At 39.9% G+C, this 18598-nt stretch overlaps 1 protein-coding gene across 2 annotated transcripts in view; it reads left to right on the forward strand.

Annotated features, from left to right (window-relative positions):
* The window catches only part of FGD4 (FYVE, RhoGEF and PH domain containing 4), a 56795-nt gene that overhangs the window by 4472 nt on the left and 33725 nt on the right, over positions 1-18598 (forward strand). Inside the window, exons 1-2 of one of the 2 annotated variants that reach the window (XM_009332915.1) lie at positions 2017-2042; positions 14068-14232. The gene's annotated coding sequence lies outside the window, so the exon portion shown is untranslated. Of the gene's footprint in view, positions 1-2016; positions 2043-14067; positions 14233-18598 lie in introns of those variants that run through there. The other variant, XM_009332914.1, reaches the window with a different exon arrangement.

The following is an 18598-nucleotide window of genomic DNA, read 5'->3' on the forward strand; positions in this document are numbered from 1 at the left end:
TAGCTCTTAAGAGCTATTTTCTAGGATCTGTAAAGCATATTCTTTTCCTGTAAATGTAACATTAAACCCTTACGGATTTTCAGGAAGCTCAGTGTGGTGTCATAACTACTATTTTCAGTATTACAACTCATCTTCCGTCTTGCCCTTTGGCTTACTTTAGGTTATTTCAGTTTGCAGAGGCCTACAGTATACTTACATATAACAGTGGCAGTCTGAATGTCAAATATATTGGTGAAGCTGTGATCTGATTTTTTTGAGAGATCAGATATGTGAAGTACAAATATATTTGTATGTGCTTTAAGGTGACATAGGTTATACTATCATGGTATTTTCCAGGCAGTGTATTTCCCAGACTCCAGTTAGAAGCTGTATGAAAGCAGTTAATGCAGGAGTGGACTACGGTGCAAATACCTGGCTTGAAGGGTAAGAAGGGGTGAGCTTCTACCAGCCCGTGGAATGGTATATAGGTACCTCCTAACATCACCTTCTCAGAATGGTGTAAGAGACCTCTGGATATAGACAGTACGCATAGAAAAGGTGACAGTAAGTAGTTCCTGTCTGTGTGGGTTTGAAATCGAGTGGACAAATGTCCCTGGACACTCCTAAATAGTATCTGAGAGAAGCAGAGAGTCGCTTGTTGAAGCGCTGGCTGCCTCCAGTCCGAAATGGAAAGAAATCCTTCCAGTGCTGACTGCTGGGACTGGGTGAGAGGGGAACAGCACAGCTGATGGGACAGCACCTATAGGAAGGCGTAAGTTCACATGGCAGTTTATTCATTGCTATCACAATGTGCAATTGAGAGTGTGTCCAGGTGCCTAAGCAAAGCAGTTTTTCCGAGTACTAAAGGCCCATAATAAATATGGAAAACATAGAATGTACCTTTTCTGGAGTTCTGATGTTTTTGAAGAATGGAACTTTATAGTTTTTTGTTTGGTTTTGGTTTTGTTTTTTTTTTTTAGTAGTATTCCCTACAGGGTGAAAGCATCACTGAAAAACTGATTTCAAGCAATGTCATTTTAAAAAGTTTAATGATACTGTGACCCAGAAGTCAGCAGAGTTAAGTGTTTTCATTAGTACCATTACTACGCTTTTCTTTGTGACTGCAGCACCCCAGGTCTCATGTTAGTCTTTTACGTGGTAGGTGCTATATAAACAGAGACAGTTTAATGGTTTACATCAATGCTTGTAATCCCAGTGAATTTGTTGAGTCTTTACTAAAAATTCAAAACAGTTATGGAATGCTCCTCTTCCCTATCTCTCCCCGCCCTGCCCTGGGTTTATAATTACTATAAAACAAAAGGATTAAATTCCTTTGACGTTAAGAGTTTGGAAATTTAGGGCCTTGTGTGTTCCTTGCAGTTTGACAGGCAATGCTTGACCTTGAGAAGGGTGGGTAGTTAGGAAACACAATTTTTCCTTTAGATTGCCATAAAATATTTAACGCATTGTGACTGCTCTTGCTTGCTTGTGAAAAAGCCCTTACAACCATGACCTGTAACCAAAAAAAAAAAGATAGAGAAGGGAAAAAAAAAAAGGAGGAGGAGAGGCAACAGCTGGGTTAGGTCATGTAAGGTGTAGAGGGATTTGAGTATTGCCAAACCTTGTATTATAAAAGAAATTAAATGTTTAGCCTTAAATAAATGTTTTATTTTACGAATAATTTCATAGATTTTATTTGCTCTGTGTTTTGGAAAACCTTCCCCAACATGCAAGCCATCAGCTTTTTTTAATGAATATTTTGGTACTCTTTCTTCTGATGCCAAAAACTGAGGCTGTAAGGAAAACAGTAAATATTGCATAGGCGTGAGCAACATTTTGTTGGGCTGCAGTTCTGTGAACAGCTCCAGTGATCCAGTGGGCAGTTGCTGCCAAAAGGCTGCCTAGTCCCTCCCTGGGGCTTTCCCAGACTTTTGGTCTCATCCACAACCCAATTCAGCTCGCTCACACAGCACAAAACTCCTGTGATAAAACCAGCGTCTGCTTGCCTGCTGGCTGCAGGGGTTACGCTGGCCTAGAGAGAAACCCAACGAGTGTCAGAGCTGGTAAGAAAGAAGCAGTGGGAGCTACGGGCATGTGAAGAAGGGATGGAGGGGATAAAACTTTCTCCTCTTGGTGGGGGGCTGTCTCACTCTGTCGGGGGTAGCTGTGGTTTGGGTTTGAGCAGCCTTTTTTGATCTGTCCTGGGACCTGCAAACATTTTCATTTTCAAAATGTTTGAGAAGTGAAAGGTTGCACATCCTTCAGATGTGTTGGACAAAACTTGAGCTATTACAAAATTATTTCTCTTCCTGAAATGTTGTTGGATTTAATGTATTTTTGCATTGCATGACTTTTTTTTTTTTAAAAAAAAGCATTTCCTATCCATTTGCACACTCAAAGATAAATATTCATATGACTATTAAGCTTTTTGGAACAGTATGGTAAATATTCATCCAAGTCTGCATCAAAAATTATTTTAATTCTCCACCTTAAGTTTTTTTATGAAATGACACGTTAAATTTGTCATACAGTTATGTTTTTCTGTTGTTGTTTTTTTCTTTTAAAAAAATATTTTAAATGGGGGTCTGGAAAAGAAAGGATGGAGTACTAAACAATAGAGTTGTTCTGAATTTGTATCTCTCGGCCAGTTCATAGCATAAAATGTAAAGCTGTTTCAATCTGTATAACGTTCAAGAGCCAACTGTACTGATGTGCAGGTCTGTTAATCTGGAGTGAATTCTGTGGACAGCACGAACAGTGGTCATCTCTGGCAATTTAGGGTGAAGGAATTTTCTCCCCATTTGGACTCCAGGCAACTTGTATTTGGCTTTCTTCCATAAGGATGATTATGAATCGATGAGTTAGTGTGAAATGGTGATCTCTCTCTTGTTCCTTATGGACAAGAGACAATGTAAAAGCTAGCATAACTGTGGCAGGCTTTAAAGGGACTGGACAAGGAAGGTCCTTCTTCAGTAACTTCACAGGAAGGCCCTAAATGTACTTAAGCCAGGCTTTTTGTGGCTATTCTTACTGTTTTTTCCAACCAGGTCAAAAGCAGGAAGCACTAGAATTCTTGTGAAGTGTCCAGCTTTGGGTTCTTTATGTTTCTGTTTTGGTGCAGTGAGCATTCCCAGGGAGCTGCTTGTTTTTCTGTGTTTCGTAGATGATGGTTGTTAATTACTTGGCAGGGAGACTGAAGTGCTTGGGGAGCCTGACAGCGGGCTGCCTGCCCCCGGCTTGGGGGAGGAAAGCCATTTGCCACCGAGCAGCCGGAGTGCCGCACAGCTGCACCGCTCGTGCTGCTGTAAGGGACGAGCAACTGCGTGTTCCTCTTCACCCACGCTTTGTTCTTTATCAAGTTCATAATTTTATATTTACTTGTAATCTTTCACATAACAGGGACTAGTGCCTGGTAGCCTGTTGCGATGCTATTGTGCAGCTAATGCCCTGCAGCCTGTTCTTTAATTAGGGCATATTACTTTAAATCTCAAGCCACGCATTTTTAGAGAATAGTTTCTTGATTTATTTTTTCTTTTCCTTCCCTACTGTTTGCTCCAACCCCGTTGAGATGCGATTCAACAGAATTAACATTATCTAGTGGCTACTTGCTTCTGGAAAGGGAGTCTTGTCATCCTTTCCCCATCACTGAATTTGCATCTTTGCCTGAGCTCCAGTGCATCTAAGGTGAACGAATGCATGAAGCTGGCTGCTTTTTTTTGGCGGTGTTGCATTTCTGATGGCTTAACTTTCCCGGACTGCATCCTGGGGCTAAATGCATGCCAGCACCGATGCACAGAAAGTGGTGGGAGCAGGCAGCCAGGAAGAGGGAGGGAGGGAAGTGGGTGGAACAACTCATGTCCGTGACAGCTGGCTGCGGGTTTTCAGATGCTGTCCGGACACACATATTGCCTCAGCGGTTGGATGTGGAAAGCAGTTCCCATCTATCAGTGATAATTTTATTGGCTTGTATTGAATAATTGACTTCTGTTTGGATCTTTGGCTGTTTTGCATTTTGGGTATATCATATTATGTATTTATATTCTTAAATTACTTGAATGCTGTCAGTGTATATATTTATACAACTTCTGCTCAGATCTTCTGAAATAATAGATCAATTACAGTTTCAACCTTCTGTAATTAGATTCCCCCCCCCTTTGGGTCTGTGGGGTTTGTTTGGAGGTTTGGGTTTTTTTTTTAGCATCCTGTTTCTAAAAATGCTTTCTCTTAGCAGTCCTTTTATCAACAAAAGTAGCTGATTTCGTGTCTCAAAGCATATGCATATTTTCTAAAATAGCTCTAAGTTGAGTTGAGGTGAATATGAAATAACTGCACAGATAACCGGACAGAGTAGAAGATTAAGATGTCAGTGACTGACTTGTCAATACACTGAAGCAGTGTATACTGAGCAAAATGGTGAAATTTATAGTGAGATCAAATTTATCTTTTTTTTTTTAAAAAACCTGTTAGTATTTGTCTAAAAATCTAAATACACTGTTATTTCATAATGGCTTATCAGTTATAGGAAGTCTTTTTGTCACTGTTTGAGTAATCACTGCACTTGCATAGTACTTATATGTTAATATATAATCTTGAATCATTCCAATGGTTTGTATGAGATAGAATCAGCGGCATTTTCTCCTCACATGACCCCAGTAGTGCAGGTGCTCTCCTTAATATGAAGTTAGACTGTGCTGCCCAACACGGTGTCATGCTGGTTATCATATATGTGATAACAGGAAGAAAATAAATCATCTTAAGACTTGACAAATAAAGCGAAAGGAACATTTAGGGCTCGGTGCCACAGTCCTTGCTCAGACAAGTGATTCTTCTGTGATCAGTGAGTCTGCTTATACACATGGGGTGCCTTATTTAGTAAATAGGAGCTCAGGACATTTAGAAAATTACGACTGCCATCTGTGCAAAATATACTGGTATCAATTAAAAACTCAGTGAAAAAATGTCAGTGTTAAGTAAAATAATAGTTGAGGGGACACTGCTCACCTCACACGGCTCTGCACAGAAAACTAAAAGGGAAAAATAGTTTGGGGAAAACTTGGCGGAGGTGCGTCCTGTCCATCTTTTCTCATGGTAGGGTTCATAATCAAAATGGCTATTAATGCAGTAGGAACTCAAGAAAGCCACACCACCGTGCTCAACCCCTTCCTTCATCAAACGCATAGGAAGCTGTGAAGAGCGCATGGGGTGGGGAGGGGAGGAAGTGACCCTCGGATACAGGGCTCACCGATGTTCCCGTGATCGCGACAGGGGAAGAGGTTGAAGTACGCGGTCAGGGCGCTCCCCGACTTTGTGAAATACGGCCGTGTGAGAAGCAGTTCTTGAGCTGAAAGTTGTCATATTGTGTCATGGCTCTGGCAGAAGGCTGTGCTGACGAGGAGGGAGGAACTACCTGAAGTTACCTGGTGTGGAAATGAGACAGCAACGGCAGGGTAGCTGACTTTGGTTACAGGATCAACTTATCCTGCCTTCTCCTGGTGTCATGAAGCTGCTGCTACTTACTGTACCCATTTTCTTTTTCAGTGTTTTTTTTGTGGTAACCTTGAGGTTCTTAACTAAACAAAGCTCATGGTACATGACTTGTAGGGTCAGGAACTGTGATCACCCTTAAGACTTGTAGATAGGCTTAATAAAAAGAAAGAAAAAATACTGTACAAAACTGCTAAAAGAGATACTGACATTATTTTATGAAAAACAAGCCATGAAAAGTCTCTACAAATAAAAGAACAATATTGCATACTTTCGGTTTAGATTTTGGGCTTGATAATAAGTGTTCAAAGACCAAAGTGAAAACGAGGGTTTGAGGGAATGTTTTTGTAATACAGGAACTAAGTATGTGAAAGAGCAGTCCTTGGTTCCTGTCAACAGAACTCCTCTTACTCGGAGCTCTCCCTTCAGTCATATGACTTTCTGGAGACGTGGCTTGAACGTTGCTTCTCTCTGTTCATATAAGAAACCTCCATTATTCATTAAATAGTTGATGAATGGACCACCATCAGCAAAGCCATTGTCCCAGTGTGTACAAGTGTAGGTGACTCATAAGAACCTTAGTGTAATAGATGCTGTGTTCTTGGCGGAGGACCTCAGTCATAAACTACTACTTTCAAACCGCAAGCTGCGCATTGGCAGCCTATTCTAAATCAGCATTTTCCAGACAAGGGAGACGCTGGCGTCCTTCCAGCCACTGAGTTGGCTAGTTCTGCCTGCTCCCTCCAGCAGCCCTGCTCCCCTGTGGCAGGGGGAGCAGCAGTGGCAGGTTTCTGGAGGTCCTGCCAGCTGAAGCAGCTGCTCAGTCAGTAGCAAGGCCCAAAGGCTTGCTGCCTCCCCTCCCTACACTGGGGGAAGAGGTAGGAGTAGAAAACCACAGCAGCAATGGCCAGGAGTAAGGTTGTCACACGTTATCTCTGTGACTTGCAGCCTCCGCAGCCTGTCTTGTGAGCAGTGCTCTGTAATTCCACCCCTGCGGTCATCAGTAACCCTCCAGCTCCTCTATCCCTAAGGTGCTTCAGCATCGATTTTGCCACCGGTAGCCTCCAAAAACTGGGTGACTAGGGAGCAGTGGCGCTGCTAGACTGTAGACGACAGTATGAAAGCAGTGGTCCAGTAGGGGAAAGGTGTAGAAGACAGTGGCTGCAGGGGGGCTTGTTCTCAGAAGGCTCAAAACTGTGCCTTTTTAATACAGTTTTTAAAAGCTGTTCACTGTTTCTTTTTCTGTTTTATTTTACACAACTAGTTAACATTCATAGTGTATACCACTTGGACTTCTATCGAATTAACTTTGATTTTAAAGATTCCACATGTTGAAGGTGTTTTTTTGGCTTGCTTTCAATTCCCTTCCCTCATATTGCATCTCCATATTCTAGAATGTGCCCTCTCTGATGAGGAATGTACTGTAATCAGTGCGTGTTGCATGGAGAAACCATAATTACTTCTAAGGAACTAGTTTTTTGGGCTTTTGGAAAAAGCCATTTGAAGTCCTGTACAGTGCTTTTCGTTTTATTGGAACAGCACCAGCAGTGCATGTTGTATTATTGTGCTAATCCAAAATTTAGACAAATGTTGAAAGATAATTCCATTCATTGCTAACTTATTTTACTAAGACTCCTAGTGGATGCACAGGTCTGCCTACATGGAAATTACTATTAGATCAGAGCCAAAAGAACAAAGATCACAGCCAGACAAGGACAACAGGCTAAGGCGCACTGAGTCTGCCTGCTGTAGCCAGTGTTGGCAGGACATTTGTAGGGAATGTGAAATTCACTATTCCTTCCTCTACTTTGCATGATGTACAGTATACTGTGGCTGAGATCAGGAGATTATTGATGTTCAATCTTATTTTGTTAATATTTCAGTGCTTGCTGTTAAAGCTTGGACTTTATAATCTTGAAGCAGGTAACCTATTTAAATGTGGTGGCATCTGTAGCTGATAATGTGTCAAACTGTAGCTCTGTAGTAGCAGCTACTATAAGCTCTATTTCAGTCTAAAAATGAAAGTTACTGTGGGAAAGATGCGTGGTTTCTTCCAACTAGAACAACTATAAAGTTTGACAAAACATAGGAGAGGCAACACTGAATGCTTGAGGCTCGTGAATACGCACAAACCAAACCGGTGCAGTAATGTCTCATCTTAAACCAAGCAGATATGGGTACGTATCTACTTTGAATTGGGTTCTATCACTGATGCTCTGCATAACCCACCTTATTTATTAGAAATGAAATTATTTCAAAAGTCAAAGTTGTTTCTCTTCTTAGAATATCTTTTGTGTGTTGTGCACAGTTAAACTTGCTGAAGTTTTTTTCGGTTCTCCTTCTGTATTACTGCTCTGTATGTTGTTGTAAGCGGTTCATGTACTTGGCGTTATGCATACCACAATTTGGAAACCTCTTCTCTGTGTTACTATGTAAGGTAGCATATCTACCAAGAAGTTGAGTATTTTCTAGTTCTTAGCAAGTATTGTGTAGCAAGTGTTTGGCCTGCCAGTTTTAAGTTCAATATTGTTTCATTTGTTTAACTTCACCATCAAGTGTTGTGAGTGCATTCGCATTATTCACAGGGGTCATTGAACTAAAAGAACAGTATCAATACACTTTTTGCTATCTACAATTTATACGTACCATATTTACTTGAAGATTGATTTACTCCATGCAATAAATGCTATGAAAGGGAGGATAATATTTGTTTGGTAGTTCTAGGAATGTTCCCATGCAGTGAGAAATAAGAACCTTATATGCTTTACATCTTCATTATTCCCAGAAAGTGGTCTACCTCCCTCTGTTGAACTTAGAATATTTTTGACTGTGTCTAGAGAATAGCTTTTCAAGAAAAAAACTTGTATTTTTGCATTTTGCCAGCATATGTATCTGAACTACCCTTTAATAGAACCTGATCTGTGTCCTGTGCTTTGCCAAGATTCCACTTTTCAAAGATAATTCTAAACCTTCTGATATTTGCCTTTTATTTTTTTGGCCAGCACCTTCTTGCAGAAATAAAACTAACTTCTTCAGTGAGACAGCCCTCCTGACTTCAGCAAAAGTTATTTTTTTTCTCTTTTTACAGCATTGGTTTATCAGTATTTCAGCAGTGGCTCACCACAGTAAAGGCTGGCCTGATGTTTAACCTTTAGAGCTCATCTGCACAGAACAGAGTATCAGTATGAAGTTTTTGTACTATTCTGCAGCTGCAAAGCATTCACAACTCTATCACCACTGTGATGGGAGAGGTGAAGATATATCAAAACACAAATGTGTAATTAACTTGAGAGGACAGCATTTAATAGAATTTGGAGGAAGGTAGATTTTTTTCTCATGAGAGAAACTTGGACCTCCAGACTTCCTACTCTCCTCCTCCATACTCCTAATTTTCAGATAGTTTGGGCGTAGTCCAGTTATTCTTAAAATGTGTTTGGGTATGCATCAGCAGTATAAGCCTCTTAGTAATATGTCGGTTCCTCTCACAAACAGGACAAACCTGTGAAGGGTAGGTACCACGTTACTAGAAACTTAGTTTTGAGGGCAGGTCTGGACACAGTTGTGGGCAAAATCCATGACCTGATTTACTAGATTTCCTGCTCAGGCCTCAACAAATCTCTTGGTGTAACTGCCCGGGCGAGAGGCCACTTTCTGCCTTCTTGTCTGTGCTCAGGAAGCTGCTCACTCTTGTCCTGGCCTTGCTGCAGCTCCAGTAGTGTTTGGTGAGTAAGTGGATGCATTGAATTAGTCTCTTGTAGTGTCAGTGCTACTTGATGCTGTTCTGAACCGATCAGGAGATGGTATTGCTAGGTTACTGTGGCTAAACCAATGCTTTGGTAGATAGACTATTAGCTTAACATCCACATGTGTCCAGGGATGAGTTGGAAAGGTGAAGCTTTGCATTGATCTTGCACGAAAAGATCTAGCAGTAGAACATCAAGACCACATCCATTATGACAGGCGTTCTTGGGACTTAACACACTAGGTATACATAGCTATATAATTTGAAGAGAAGTAATTTTGAGACTTAGGTTTTGCCTCCTGGCAGTCACAAGAGAATAACCCTTTTCCCACAGACTTTGGTTACATCCAAAAATGCTGCATTTCTTTCATTCAGAATGTATGATCAAGAGTTGGGATTACAATGGCAGTAAAAATTAGACAGTGCTGGAACAGTATAGGTGCACTATGCGCTATAAGCGGGACTGAAAATAAATAGAAGACCTAATGATGTTGAGATTGTCTTCCTGAAGCTTATGGAACTGCTGATGGAGGACCTATCCAGTACTAAAACATTAGTTTAACCTTTTGTAAAAATGGCTTATAAGTAAGCCATTTTTTTCGTGTTACTGGCATTTCAAGCTGGCTGATTGTTAGTCTAAATGTTCATGGCTCCAAGTTATTTCTAATTAGAATGCTCTGAAAAAATAGATAATGCATCGCCTAGCTTCAGACATCCTTGCAGATGCAAGCGTGTTTGCAAGCATTCTAACTTCTCATTTCCTTAGAGGTGATAAGCAAAATAATTAAATGCTTATTAAATGTACAGTGTTTATTTCTCTTTCCTGTTAGTTAGTTATTACCTCCTCTTTTTCGCTTACATTCTTGCCTGCCCCCATTTTTAATTTTTTTAAATCTTTCCCCACCTTTCTCTCTTCTTCAGTGTATTTAATCATCCCCGATTATAAGAGGTGGTATTAATCATATACTCGTGAACACAGTAACTGGCTGGTAGTATTTTGTTGCGCATTGCATTTCTGACTTCAAGTAAAATTTCTCAGTTGTTACAATGTGTAGGAATAGCAGTAGTATGCAAGTGTTTCTTTAATCAGGTCAGAAATAATCACAATGGAAATCTACTTCAGCTCAGTAAAAGCTGCAGGTTTTTGTAGCATGTCTGACTATTTGCATATATAATGGGATTTTAAGTTGTACTTGCAGAGCAACAACTGTATTTCTGAAAGGTAGACTGTGTTACTGCCTACTTAAATGGACAGGATGGAGCAGCCCTGCTGAAATGCATACTGCTGATTGCAGAGCAAGTATTTGGTATTTTTGTAATGTGCTGAAAATTACGTGTTTTGGGCTCTTGTTGTAATACACTTGCATGCAATACACTAGATACAAGTTTGTGGTGAAAATTCCTGTATTTCTGCCACAATTTGCTTGTCTACATCACCTGGAAGGTAATATCTTTTTCACTGGCTGGAAACCAGGGCTCAGATTTCCAGGGATGTTAAAGGATGCTTTTTATCCAGAGAATTTGACCACTCAATTCTGTATAGAAGTGTGGTGTGGCTAGATTTCCATTACCTTTTTCCATTCCATCTTTACATGTGAAGAAAGCTGTTCATCCTGATGTGGCTATACTACTCTTCAAAACTGCTTGAGGACATGACATGATTAACAGAATTACTAGTTTGAAATATAGGTTAAGTGTCTGTAGTGTTCTATCTCCAGCAAATATAGCTTCCAGACAGGATGAATAATTTGTGTAATGGCTTGTACAACAAGAAGACCTTCTGTTTCCTCGCACCCCCCGTGTGCTGAGTTGTCAGGCGTGTGAAGCCAGAGCATGTCTTGGGTCAGAACGCCTCTTGGAGCTTTTGATTTCCGTAAGCAGTTGCAAAAGATCCCGCTACAGAGAAGCGATCTTTTCTGTTGCTTGTGTTACGGTTTTATATTACAGTGGACAAGCTTTACAAAATGGCTTTTGCCCACTGAATGCAGCTAATATTTGCCAATCTAGTGGGGGGCACGGGATGCTGACAGCAAAATCGATTCTTAAGGCAGCCTAATGTTTTTGCATTAAAGGTTTGTTTTCAGCTGTTCCTGGTTTTGCTGGACTTTGTGTTAAGGCTGTGTGTGTGCATGTGTAAACCGAGTAGAATCCAAGTCTGAATATCTACTTGAGGGACTGGGGTTGCGCTTAAGCGGTTGCTTCAGGCCAATCTAAGTAAGGGCCTCTGCTGAGAGGAGCTGTCTTGTCCCCTTCCAGCCATATTCCTGGCTGTCCCCTTGTGTGAGCAGTAGTGCTGGGGTGGCCATGAGGTCAAACAGATCTAAAATATACTCCAGCTTTCAACTGCATCGCTTCTGCCGCTCATCTCGCTGCGCGGTTGAACAAGCGCTGGTACTGGTATAGGGGAAGGAGCAGCCAGAAGCAGAAGCTGGAGTGGATGGTGACGAGGAGGGAGGACGAGTGGCAGACCACAGAGCTGCCCTGTTCTCAGCAGCAGCTCCACATCTGCCTCAGCTTAAAGTGATCATGAGTGATAACCTTAAACAGGAAGGAGTAAGTGCCTTGATAAAACTGCGTGTGTAAAAGAAGTTCGTATTCTGCCCTCAGCAATACGTTGTCTTCTTAGGGAATCCTTTTAATAAATAAGGTACCATTTTGATGGAGATTTCCAGCCTTGGCCTGAACAGTTGACAGCAGCAATGCCCTTTACTGAGCTGCAGTTGGGGAACTGGAGATTTTGAAGCTTATTAGCTGTCAAATCTGCAGGCAAAATAGTTTTCAGAAAGCTCTAAGACTCACACTTTCACTCTCATTGCAAAGTTATAAGAGTGATCTGAATGTAAATTTATAAACTGTGTGCAGTTGCCTACCTGACTTGTGCATCGTACTGATCCTGCAAGAGTTACTCTTTGTGTAAACAAAACTAATTTGTTTCTGAATTGGGCATTCCCCAACTGGAGTGTAAACTGCTGCAGTATGGGATTCTGTACGAGAGGGAAATTCAGCCTGTCGGCTCTTTGATGGAGACAAGAAAGACTTGCTGGTATGACCCCCTGTACCATCACCTTGGTCTGTCTAAGAGCTTTCAGTACTCCCACCTCCATAGGAGAGACAGAAATGGCACTTAAGGTACCTTCTTAGGCATTGAGGAACGGGGTGGGACAGAGCTCCCACTGCTGTAGTACTTTTTGTGTAACTTTTTGTGCATGGAGCGATACCTGAGGAAACAGAGCTGAGGAATTTCTGCCTAAGATCACCAATGTCTGAGAAGCTTCCGTACGTGGTGGGCCTCCTTAGATTATCTGCATTGTTCTGGGACCAGCCGCCTTTGCGTTCTTGGGAAATCCCTTGCTAATTGAATGAAATGGAAGAGGGAAAGATGCCGTGTTGCAGCTGCGGGTGTCTTGCACGCATTGTGATCCGAGTACTGCCACTTTGGTAACGTGGGTTGTTGACCTCACCATGGACCTCTGCAAGTCTCCACGTTTGTAGAGGCAGCTTCTTGGTGTAGGGCTACTTCAGTGTTTAAAAGGAAAAGTAAGCTGCTAAGAAATAAAGCATAAATACTTGAAAATATTGTTGGAATCCACAAAACATTGAAGAATCTTTAAGCAGCGTTGAGCAAGAGCTGTGGCGTCTCTTTCCACTGCTGTTCTAAGAGCAGGCTTGGCTGTTGCTAGGAATGGCATGATACGATGGATTTTGCCATGGGAGAGGGAGATGGATTATATGAGTGGGTCCACACTCTGCAGGCCAGTTTTTCAGGAGACATCAGAGGATCACCTTATGAAATGGTGGAGTGGGTTTTGGATTTCCTTTTTTTGGAAACGTGCAAAGAAAACCCCACTTGTGCTTGCATTTCTACTGGTACAAGCAAGCAAAAGTAAAATGATGGCAAATAATAACAATAAATTTAAGTGTCCAAACTCTACCCTAATAATTTTCTTAAAAATTAAAATAATTATGACAACACTGCAATAAATGATAAATGGGTTTTCCTCCTTTCCCTTGCTCCTCCCCACAAAAAAGTTGTGGATTTTTTGGATTCAGAGGTGAATGAATTTGACCTAAGTGAGATCTCAAGGTCCTTCATATTATTATTTCAAGTTTTTGATTGTATTTACAGAACCAATTGCTTTCACACCCCCAAACAAAAGTGCATGGTTTAGGCTTGTGTAATCACATTCTAATAGGTGCTTTTATTACAGTTTCCATTGTTTGAATATGTTTTGCTTTATATTTTCTTCCAGCTTTCTTACCAACAGCAACATATCGATCCTCTTAATCAGAATAAATTCCATTCTGCTAGGAAGAAATGAAATAGAAGAGTCAGCTGGCTTTGTGCTTTGCCTTTTTTTTTTTTTTTTTTTTACTTGAAATACTTGCAATAGGAGCCCTTTCCTACAAAAAAGTTGCAACACATTTAGGTAACTTTTGGATGCTACCTTCTGTAATAAAATAAACTTTTTGAATGTATAGCATTTTGTGAACACTTTGAATACAGAAATAGAATGGCTGAACAGAAATGCTGTTTTTTCTATAGTTCTTCTGTTGAACAAGCACATTGACAATTCAGATAGGAAAAAGTCTGTTAGAGGTTGTAATCTTTCTATGGAAGAGCTTAGGCTAGTCATGGTGGAAGTCTTTTTTTTATATCCGGCTCTTCAAGGTTTAAACAACATAATAAATTTCAGTGAAACACAAAGCATGTTTTTAGGATGAGACACTCTTAAAGGGAGGATGAGTATTCTAATTTTCTCTGTAGAGAAGTGTTAGCACTTAATAAATGTGTTTATAGTCATTCTACCTTATATTTAATCCTGTTTCTAACGCTTGGGTTTTTGTATGTATTTGTTTTTCAGGCAGCAGCATCTGTCAGAAGTCCTTAATATTGTCTAGATCTTGTACAGCGAGTGCCACAACCAGGCTAGTTGAGCAGAATGTACGCAATGAAGCAGCTCAGGGAATAAATGGAAGTGTGCCAGTCAAACAGTCCCCACGTTCAGCTTCAAATCCAAAGCCACAAGGTAAGTAGTCTCAAATATTTTTGTTCTTCATCTCAGACTTGAAGAGAAATAGAGCACCTTGAAAGACCCGTATTTGTCAGAAAGAAAATAGTGAGGTAAAAGCTTGCTACTGAAATACAAATGTTCTGTAAATGCTTTATGAATGTGTAATTTCTGGTAGTATTTTGCTGAAAAAGGTTCTCAGAAGGAAAGTTGGACTTAATAATACGTTACAAGCACATAGGTCTAGCTATGCTTTTTGTCTTAAAGGTCTAGTAACTTGCTGTGCACTTACTGCCAGGCAGCAAGTGTTAAATTCATTCTCTGCCCAAGAAGTGGCTAGTAGGTAGAGATGGGAGAATGTGTGTAAGCCCTTTATTTGTATTAAATTATTGCCAGGGCTTATTTTTTCAAAAGGATTACTGTATTTGAGCTGGAAGGTGTTGATACTATTTTTGTATTGGAGTGTTTGGCAGGCTGGCTTCAAGGCGGGGGTGGTGGAGAAGATATTCAGGGCCTTTGGTGTTCTAGCGAAGCTCGAGAGGAGCCCTCCTGCAGGAGTATGTGGAAAGATGGGAACTTTGTGTTTTTCTGCAGTAAAAGCTGACCAATAATGTCTGCAGAGTAGAAGTAGATTTCCCTTTTCTGTCCATAAACAGTATCTTCACTTTTAAAAGCTAAATAGGCCAACCTACACATTACCTGTATATAGCTAAACCTCAAACCATCTTTTTATGTGGTCTTCTCAGTAATATTGATGATTCTGCTTGAGGTTGATCCCAACAAAGAGTCAGTATGTTCTGGAAATCTTGGATTTAAAGTGAATCTGGACGGATGTCTCTTAGGAGTGACATGCAACAGGAACTTCATTAATCTCAAAAGTTTAAAAAAAAAAAAAAGGGTAAGTTTAGAAGATTCATACCATGATCCTGCTCAGTGAATTGGATTCTGAGACACAGTGCTGATATGAGAGAAACTAGAATTACTTAAAGAAAACTAGATCACATCTAAATCACATATAGAAACTAGAATCACATAGAGTCATCATGTAGTGGATTTAACAATCTGCGTATCAATTAATGGGAAAATGCATCGTGAAGAATTTTGCATTAGTCCTGAGTTCATCTTAGAGTTAAGGGGGGAAGAAATTTATTAGGGTGTCAATAAAGTTTTGTTTACTTAGGGAGAATGAGAGCAAAATAAAGCTGTATTTTTTGTATTGCTTGTTTTTATAGAACTTTTGCCGGTATTGTTCACTAAACTAAGATGTTTCTATCAGTCATATGTAAACATTACTTATCTGAGTGGTCTTTCTGCACCAGTTTGTAGGTCTCTGAAACGCGTTCTCTGAAGCTAAGTTAACAAGAGAACACATGTTCTTCCTAAGAAAAGTATTTTAGAAATTTGTTAGTGGATAAAGAGAAATGGGCAATCATTAAAAAGATTTTAAGCCTTTCAAAAACAAAGCCAGCCCACTTATTGTAAATTTTAGCTGTTAGATAAATTAGGAGTTGGCTATTATTGGACCCCATTCATTTAAGTAGTTATGTAGCTGTTGTTGCTTTTCCCTGGCCACAACTTCTGTGTTTGTCAAAAGTGCTTGCTCCAAAATGTGGCATAGCCAGGAATAGTGCAAGAAATGGAGCTGTGTAGATTATATTCAATAATACTGTTGTAAATAGTATTTTGTGCCTGCTTTGTTCATGGCCCTATGTCTTTCTCCATTTGTTTCTATTAAATATGTGCATCATATCAAAGTTATATAGTATATCTTTTTGGCCTTTTTATTTAATTGAAGCAAAACAAAATAGAATGAATGAGATAAGCATTTGGGAGTCCAAACCGTCCAAGCAAAGTAAATTGCTCTAATTTATTGGTTTAAATGTGGCTGCTAATTTTTTTTTTTTAACAGCTTTTCATGTACAGGTACAGAAACATTTTTGGTTTATAGTAGCAGGAAATGTGTTTCCACGTTGTTGTTCTAGTCATGCAAATACTAAGTGTCATTTCATAGTGAAAGGAAACAAAGTGACAGACCTGAATTGTAATGCCAGTGTATTTGGTTGTTGATGAACTAACTGCAAAATGACCTTCATCTAACCTACCAAAATGTATATAATTAAAATGAGAGATATAAAGATGACTTTGAGGTTGCGTTACAAGTGGGGTACAGCTATTTTTAGTAAACTTAGCTTTAATAGAGGAAATAGAGCTTTAATATAGAGGGAAAATGTCCAAAATCTTGCATTTAAGTGAACCCAGGACTCTGAAGCTATTTTGTCTGTACTTCATCTCTGAGAAGTAGTTTAAATATTTGGAAACAGATCACAGGGGTAGCTAGGTCAAGTGAAGAAATTTCTGCACAGAATCCAATATAAAATTCTTTCTTTTCATTGTCATTTTTTCCCTTGGCATTTCAAGGATAAAACAAACTAGCTGTCTGATACGCTAACAGTAAAAGAGCAATTTTTGTTCCCCAATAATTCCTTCCATCAACAGTTTAGCAATTCATATGTCAGATTTCTGTGTTGAGTACAGTTTGATTCGTGAACGTCTTTGCAAATTTGGAACAAAGCCTGAAACTGACTGAAGGCCGATGAGGGAGTTGTGCAAAGAAATCAGGACTGCAGAGAAAAGCAGGCTCAGTCTGCGCCAATTGCGAAACACGGTGTTTTGCCTTTGCATCAATGCAGTGCGCTCCCTGATAAAGTAGACTAATCCAGACTGGAGGTAGTCAGTGGAAATAGCAAAATACGCTGCTGAGTTCCAAGGCAAATATGATGCACGAGAGATGAAGCAAATTGTTAGATAAATTGAAATTTGCCCTTACCTACAAATATTTGGGCAGCGATCTGAACCTAGCAATAGCAGAATGCATGTAGAGTGGCAGGTACAAATTGACCAGTTATTTCTAGTTTCTTCTATTCCCTGCTCTCTGAACCTCTTGCATGAGTTTTATATGATGCCCAATTACTAAATACTGGGCACTGAAACTGTTGTCAGTACCAGGCAGTATTATTGTAGGATGGAAAATATGTTGAAATGTCAACACTTCTTCAAAGCAGTGAAGTGTCTTGTCAGTTCAAGACTGTGCATCAGTTGCTCATTTAAATTTTTCTAATGAGTGCTTAGGACTACTTGTGAATCTCCTGCTGAGGCTGAAGAGGCATTTTTGTTTGGGTTGGAGATGATTTTCCACTCCAGAAGATGGCCTGGTTTTGCTACTGTGAAATGGTATGGACACAAAGCATTCAACACGTAGACTTCAGCAGTCAGTTTTAGCTGACTATCTACTGTGTAGCATCAATCCTGTCCTCTTTTCTCAGTTAATTATAGTTTAGTCTGTGGTTTTGATGGTATTCAGTGGCCTGGTCCCAGAAAAGCTGAAAGACCTCTTAAAGGTCTGGGATGTAGACTGTACTTCTCTGGAAAATGAAACCTCTGCAATTAAAGGTGAATTGAACTAAAACCGAGAGCTGTTTCTAGCTAGACTTCTCCAGTCTCAGTGGTGCTTTAAGAAACCTGTAGCAACATCTCTTTCATCAACAAAACTGCTAAATCCCAAATATTATCTCTAGGAAGAAGACAAACGAGAGAACAAAGCACATCTGATTATTACTGGTCTTCTTTCTTAATATATTATTGGAAGATACTTGTTCTGATGTAATATAAAAATGTGGAAATGTACATCCTAAAGAGATGACTTTTTCTCTCTCTGCTGAGTCTAGGTTACTAGTTATTTTGTACTGTTCTTGCGAGTGTAAATCTTTGGTATCTGTCCCGCTGTGCTCATTTGACCTTCCTGAAGGTGATGGAGCATGCAAGGAGGTGATGAAGGATGACTCAGCCAGGAGAGCTGTAGTTGCTTACCACAGGAACTTTTAACTGTGTATTTTCATAGAATCAAAGTGTAGCAGCATTTTTAACCAGCAGGAGTTAAACACGTAGAGGGAGATTGAACATGTCATACTTTCCAAGAGAAGAGAGAAACAATCTTTGCTAATATGCTTTGGAGTCAGCAAAGGTGGTTGCACCTTTTGGGCCATTTGTAGCATTTCCTCCCATTTCCTTACGTATATGTACAAAGTTCAGTGCACAACTAGGCACTGCAGGTTAAATCTTGCTTAGGTATTTTGGCTAGTGTTACACACTAGCAGCTACCTGAGTATACTAAGGGGTTTTCTTTGGGCAGAATATGCAGTTCATATCTCCTAATGAGCTCAAAATTCTACAGTATAGAGACAAGAGTATTTATAGACTCAAACAGAGGTCTGTATTATGCAGGGTATTACAATGGGCCAGTCTTTTATCCTTTTTTTTTTTTTTCTTTAAGATCCTTACTGTGTGCACATTGAAAAATAATCTGATTAAAACAAAACACTTCAGA

The sequence above is a fragment of the Pygoscelis adeliae genome, unplaced genomic scaffold, assembly GCF_000699105.1.
Source record: "Pygoscelis adeliae isolate BGI_AS28 unplaced genomic scaffold, ASM69910v1 Scaffold38, whole genome shotgun sequence".
Classification (NCBI taxonomy): domain Eukaryota; kingdom Metazoa; phylum Chordata; class Aves; order Sphenisciformes; family Spheniscidae; genus Pygoscelis; species Pygoscelis adeliae.